This window comes from Drosophila subpulchrella, unplaced genomic scaffold (genome assembly GCF_014743375.2).
Source record: "Drosophila subpulchrella strain 33 F10 #4 breed RU33 unplaced genomic scaffold, RU_Dsub_v1.1 Primary Assembly Seq16, whole genome shotgun sequence".
Taxonomy (NCBI): domain Eukaryota; kingdom Metazoa; phylum Arthropoda; class Insecta; order Diptera; family Drosophilidae; genus Drosophila; species Drosophila subpulchrella.
This window is the reverse complement of record NW_023665498.1, coordinates 2,562,120-2,569,463: the sequence shown is the minus strand read 5'-3', so window position 1 is coordinate 2,569,463 and position 7,344 is coordinate 2,562,120. Positions and strand designations below refer to the sequence as shown.

At 35.4% G+C, this 7,344-nt stretch overlaps 1 long non-coding RNA gene across 1 annotated transcript; it reads right to left on the bottom strand.

Annotated features, from left to right (window-relative positions):
* Positions 1 to 5,192: 5,192 nt before the first annotated feature.
* Positions 5,193 to 5,910, bottom strand: LOC119559043. The gene is made up of 3 exons (XR_005220617.1): positions 5,755 to 5,910; positions 5,564 to 5,694; positions 5,193 to 5,509 (listed from the first exon to the last, which is right to left on the bottom strand). It is a non-coding gene; the product is annotated as an uncharacterized LOC119559043 (long non-coding RNA).
* Positions 5,911 to 7,344: the final 1,434 nt, after the last annotated feature.

Genomic DNA, 7,344 nt, shown 5'->3' with positions numbered 1-7,344 from the left:
TCGGTAATTTTGCAGTCAAATAATGGGCGAGCCAGTGATCCCCGTTCTGTAACGACGCGTTGACGGTGTTACAGGCGGCTGCGCAGACGTTGACTGCACTGATCATAGATCGAATATCATCTGGCTTCTCCTTGCTTAGGCTTGGCAACTGGTACAACATGTTCATGTGATTGGAAAAGACCACGCGTGGATTGTTATAGCGCTGAATTAGTGTGTCCCATGCCACCGTATAGTTAGCGGCCGTCAAAGGAATTTGACGAATATCGCAATCTCTACCAGCTGGCAGATATTCCTTGAGGAAATGAAACCGTTGAATATTGTCCAGCCGCTCATTTTGATGAATTAACCGAGTGAAGGCGTCATAATATCCAGGCCAGTCCACACAGTTTCCGCTAAACTTGGGCACTGGCAGTTGTGGCATGTGGACACGGACGTCGACACGGCGGTGGGTGCCGAGGCTGAGGACGGCGTCACTGGGAACTTTATTCGTTGGCCTTCAGCTACAAGGCAATAGGTTTCCATGTACAGATCCTCGAAACTGACGGCGATCTTCTTGGCGTGATAGTCCGTTTTGACATATCCCTCGGTGCAGATGATTACTTGATGGGTGGTCTCAAAAGCCGCGTTTAAACTCTCGATCTGCTGCAGGCGCTTCATATAATAGCTTTCGGTTTTTCGAGACGCGGAATCCTTCTTATAGTTCTGCTGCAGACGTGTTAGACTTTGAAAACGCTCCTTTTGAAGTGTAATAAAACCTGCTAAGGCCGGATCATCAGCTTCGTGGTCAGACATATTATGAGAATTTTTACCAATTTATTTTGAACCTAGCTAGCTCTGCTTGATAAAATAAAAAGCACCCGTACTCACGTGATCTTTCCCTTATTACTTATGCCTGAGTTTACGTAACGTTGAATATAGCGTGAGCGCAGGCTGTACTTTTTCCGATTACGCTTTGAGTAGAAGATTTTTCTTGGTTGCGAAATTATAACGGGCCTTCTTGCAGCACCCGTGTGTGCGTGTAGAAGGGCTGTCAGGCGACCGGGTGTGTTGGTATTGGTGACTGTGCTCTATCGGTGTGAGAGCACTTGTTGGGGGCACAAACGGAGACGATCGCAATTTGTGTTAGATGGAGTGATGGGTGTTATGCATTATAACCAACAATTGAAAGATCACACTGAGATTTTTAAACTTCAAGCAAGATTCCCCTCATGGGCCACCATGTTCAGTTGTGACGCCGTTCCGAAAAAAAGCTCTGTACGGCTGTCATTGTAAGAGGGGCTCTTGGGAGTAAGTAAACGACTGAAGTTCAAATATAACAGTTTAGCCTTTAATTCATTAGCTTATAATGTGTACACTTCACTCTTCTTCATTAATTAACTTTAACAAAATAATGGGTCGCAATGGACAGAAAAAATAAAAGAAGACAATGTTGTTCCGGTCGCTGAAGATTGTAGTTCTCACTGCTCTCCTCTCAAGTTCTGTAGGGTTGCCAGATGTCCTGACCTTCGTCTTCAGTTGGCAGGGCTATCAGCTGTGCATACGAACCAAGTACCGTGGGACTGAACAATAATACTACCCACAACAAATTTGAATGCGGAAAAGTGGCCTCGTTTTACCCTGAACCAAATACTACAACTTCATTCAAGGGCTTTCACAAAAAATTATCTCCTCCGGTGGTGATATATGCCGATATTGAGGCTGTTCTTGAAAACTATAGAACATGCCTAAATTCGTCTTCAACTTCGTCAACAACAAAAGTGCAGAAGCATACTGCATGTGCCGTATCATTTTATGTAGCACATAAATATAATCCTGATCTTAACGAATTGTGGACATATGAAGGTATGTAAAAAACATCAAAAAATTAATTTATTATTATTTTAAAAACTAATTCAAATTTTGTATAATTTTATAGGCGCTGACTGCATACAAAAATTCTTCAAATCACTAAAGGAAAAAACTACGAGCTTGTTATACCCGTTACTCGTAGAGTAAAAGGGTATACTAGATTCGTCGGAAAGTATGTAACAGGCAGAAGGAAGCGTTTCCGACCCCATAAAGTATATATATTCTTGATCAGGATCACTAGCCGAGTCGATCTAGCCATGTCCGTCTGTCCGTCTGTCCGTCTGTCCGTCTGTCCGTCTGTCCGTCTGTCCGTCTGTCCGTCTGTCCGTCTGTCTGTCCGGATGAACGCTGAGATCTTGGAAACTATGAAAGCTAGGCTATTGAGATTTGGCGGGCAGATTCCTGAGCTTCTTACGCAGCGCAAGTTTGTTTCAGTAGAGTGCCACGCCCACTCTAACGCCCACAAACCGCCCAAAACTGTGGCTTCTACAGTTTTGATGCTAGAGTAAAAATTTAAACTGAAATGAATTGTTCTCATCAATACCTATCGATTGACCCAAAAAAAAGTTTGCCACGCCCACTTTAACGCCCACAAACTGCCCACAAACTTCAAAAAACCGTAAATATGAACGCGGATATCTCGAAAACTATCAAAGATAGAGTATTGGGATTTCAGATTTAGATTCCGTAGCCTTGTACGCAGCGCAGGTTTGTTATGCGAATATGCCACGCCCACTCTAACGCCCACAAACCGCCCAAGCCTGTGGCGCCCACAATTTTTATGCTAGATAACAAGTTTTAACTGAAATGTATTGGTCTCGTCAATACCTATCGATTGATCCAAAAAAAAATTTGCCACGCCTACCCTAACGCCCACAATGCTTAAATCTGTCTTCCGCCGGTAGGTGGCGCACTTAAATCTCGCTTTGCTGCTTGCATATCTCCATTTCCCTTTGGTCCCTTTAGCTGAGTAACGGGTATCTGATAGTGGAGGTACTCGACTATAGCGTTCTTCCTTGTTTTATATGTACTGGTCGGCCCCCAAAAACCCGATTGCTAGCACAATCCATGAACAGGAAGGCAACTGCTGTGCCTGTGAAAAGGAAATCAACGCTGACGACCTGGACAAATATTTTGATCAATTTTCTGGAAAATACACGGGTCCCATTCATAAGAATTGTAAGCCGAAGTACTTCTACTACTTCTTTCCTGTAGTATTTCATAACTTATCTAAATATGACATACATTTATTCATTACTGAATTAGAAGGAGACTTAAGCCCCATACCATGTAATAAAGAGCTTTATATAGCGCTAACGCAGACAATTAAAATAAATGACTCAAATAGATTCAAAATAAGATACATCGATTCGATTAGGTTTTTAAATTCGAGCTTAGAAAAACTATCGAGCTACTTGGAGGACAAAGATTTTAAAATTCTAAGTACTAAATTTCAGGGAGAAAAATTTAAGCAAATGCGTGGGAAGGGTGTTTTCCCTTACGACTATTTAGATAGTTTTGAAAAATTTGAGGATACCCAGCTTCCTGACATTGATAGTTTTTACAATTCTCTCAGCGAAGAAAATTGTAGTATAGATGATTACAATTTTGCCCAAAAGGTTTGAAAAACTTTCAATTGTAATACTATAAAAGATTATATAAAACTTTATTTAGAAAGTGATGTTTTAATTTTGACCGATGTTTTCGAAAATTTTAGAAAAATTTGTCAGAAAATTTATAAGGTAGACCCTATTAACTATGTTACCGTCAATATCTTGGGATGCTATGCTCAAGTATACTAATGTAAATTTAGAACTTATTAGCGACGGAGACATGTACAATTTTTTAAAAAGAGCGATAAGGGGTGGGTTAACTCAATGTACCCAAAGAATTTATATAGCTAATAATAAATATATAACTAACTTTGATTCAAGTAAACCAAATAACTATCTGAGCTATATTGATGCAAATAATTTATATGGTTGGGCAATGAGTCAACCCTTACCGCTTTCAGGATTTAAAATTTTAAGTAATGATCAATTAGAATCGTTCGATTATAAAAATATTTCTGTGGAGGGAAATGTTGGATATATATTAGAAGTTGATTTAGAATATCCTACTGATCGGCATGACTCACATTAACTTGTTATTGTTGCGTTTTATTACTTTAGCAGGTCATTTACAGATATCCATGAGTTGTGGCTGGAATCGAAACCGCTCCATTTTACAAGCACTTGATTATTTTTCCTTTTTAGTATTTTCTCTACTAGGAAAGCATTTTTGTCTTTCACTTTTTGAAGTTCCTCTTCACAAAATGAACCATTAATAGGGGTACCCATGTTGACTTGACTTTTAAAACTTTAAAAACTTCTGTGGTCCAATTTAGTTCGTATCCCTTCATAAATACTCCCTTGTATTTACTTATTCTAACCAAATCACCTACTAAAATTTATGTTTTGGAAATATTTTTGGTATATTATATACTGATTTTAAAATAAACTCTTCATTTTTCGTGCAGACATCCATAGGCTTCATTTTAATTGTTCGGTGATAAGAATTATTGTATTAATTTACGAGATAATTGATGTTATGAATCCACTTATATTTACCCTGCATACTAAACATTTTCCACATACGATTTTTTAATGTTCGATTAAAGCGTTCACATATAGAAGCCTTGAGATGCGTATAAGTACACAGAGAAAAAAAAATACCAAAACTGGTCATCAATCGGGTATTTTTTCATATCAATTTTGATCCCTTATGTTGCCATATCATATTCATATTTTCGAACATATAACATTGATATTTTCGAACATGTCAATTTGGTATTTTTCATACCAGATTGATATGAGCACATATCAAAGTTGTGACCAAATTGTGGTATTTTTTAATATCCAACTGATATGCTTTCATATCAAACTGATATGCTTTCACATCAAACTGATATGCTTTCATATCAAACTGATATTTTTTTTGTATCAATTTGACATTTTTTTTATTTTAACATGTTATGTTTTTCCATATCAAATTTATACTTTTTCTTAAGAAACTGATATTTTATCATATAAATTTGAACTTTTAATCATTTTAACACGTTATGTTTTTCTATATTAAACTGGTATTCTTTCATATCAAACTGATATTTTGTCAAATCAATTCGACATTTAACTCATACCCAGCTTTATATTAAAATCATTTTATTGAGAGAAACAAATTTGTAGTTTTATTTAAAATTTATTTTCATTCAAAGTCTTATGTTACATATAAAAAATAATTGTAACTTAAAATTACTTATCATAATTAAATAAACTAAAATATTTTTCTTCTTATCATTTTAAGACCAGTTGGTGTGTAATATACATGAATTGGTGGGCCTTCAAATTCGTTTATATTTATTATCTTAATATTATTTATAAGTGAGCCAATTTCATAGGATTGGTAATGCTAATTAAAGCTGCTCACAAAAAATTCCTTTGCTGTGAAATAAATTTCATGTTTTCGAACAATTTTGTAGAGCTCTAAACTGATGAAACATTTTTAGTTAAAAAGTATTCTTTTTTGTACGTGGTACCTTTAAAATTCAACTCCTTTATGAATTTAACCTTAAATTTAATATTAGTTTTGGCACAGTCGTATCCAATGCGCAGACATCAATGTGCTAAAATTTGAAATTATTACAACCTATTATGAAAAAATTAAAAATTAAACTTACTTGTGCTCGACTCCATTTTTGGAGCTTCTCGCGGAACTCGGATTTCAGACCAAGATGTTCTCTCTTGGAAAATATTATATCAAGATCTAAAGCACTAATGTACTGCAGCCTTTCGTAGTTGTATCCACACTCTAGGAATATATTGCAAAAATAAGTCTCAACTAATAATGGCTATGTTGATTTATAAAAACCTAAAAGCAGGTCAAGCACAACCAAATCGGCCTCGTGGTCCGTAAGGAATTAAAGCAAAAGTGGATCCTCCATTGTACTTCGACAAACTAATGCACAAATAAAGTCATTTAGTTAAAATTATACATACTTACCAAGTAATTACATTTATAAACACCTTAAACTTTTCGTTTGTCACGTTTTACACTAAAATTGACGCAGTAAATAAAAGTGGGACCACCGCATACAAAGCGTAATTATACCGTTGTACACAGAATATACACAAAAAGGACGAATTTACAGTCATACTATTTTTTCGAAGACTTTTCGATGTTACGTTTGATATAAAATCTTATCAACTTGCTAAGTATTCATATCATTATGATACGGATTCATATTAACATTTGAAGTTGATATGATTTCGTATCATATTGATATGAATTCGAATCTTTTTGATATGAAAAAATTGATATGTGAAAATTGAGGAGACAATATCAAACGGGTATTGTTCCGTTTTTTTCTCTGTGTATGATAATGATTTATATCAAATTTATCCATTAATTTCCTAAAAGTTGAATTAAAAAATTATTTCCCTTGATCTGACTGAATATTCTTGGGTGTACTTTTACTCTTTTTAAAAACAGATTTCATTGCCTCTGCTACATCCAGGGAAGACTTTGTCTTAACTGCCTCGGCGTATGCATACTTTGAGAACGTGTCAATAACGGTCAGTAAATATCTAAAACCCTTATTTTCTTTCCAAAACGGTATCATTTCAACTAAATCAATTTGCCATGTGTCATTTATCCCTTTTTGAACGAACTTTCGCCGTATAAAGTTTTTTCGCGCTGCCTTATGAATTTTATCGACACTTTGTTGTTTGCTCATCTTAAGGTGTTGATTTATTAGTGTTATTTTTTATTTGATGACGATGGTTGCTTAGTCAATAATGCTTGCTTATATACAAGAACATCTCTTATTATTTCTGAACGCATCTTTTTGGAAATTTCAAAACATAATCGGGTTAAATCTATTTGCACATCTTTATCATAGCTACCTTCTAAATCAGATAGTTGAATATCGAATTTTTGTAAAGATACACACTTAGGAATAATATGATTATTGTAAAGATATATTACTTGCTGTCGTAATAGCGAGTTCCAACATAAAAATGTAGTAAAAAATATGCCTAATCTTAGTAATGATCTCCAGGACTCTGAATCAAACTCAATTTTGTTACCATACTGATTAATCACAAATACGTACTGATTATCTGATTTCCTAAATCTAAAGTTACATTTTATGGAATGCAAGCACGGATGATCAATAATTGTATCAGGCATCAAGAAGTCATACTGGTCCAGTTTCAACTGAATAAATTCCTTATACGTAAGCAGTTGCATCCATTCGTCTTTGTCAAATCCAATGAAATTATTTTTACTTTGCTGCATCCAAACCATTGGCAAAATTTTTCGAGTAGTTGACAGACCACATTTCAATTTTAAGTTATGGACAACATAATACTCGAATTCAAAAATGACTTCGTGATCCTGTTTCTTTCGAGAAGTTTTATTTCTTTTAGTTACACACATGTCCATCAGGTAAGACTACTT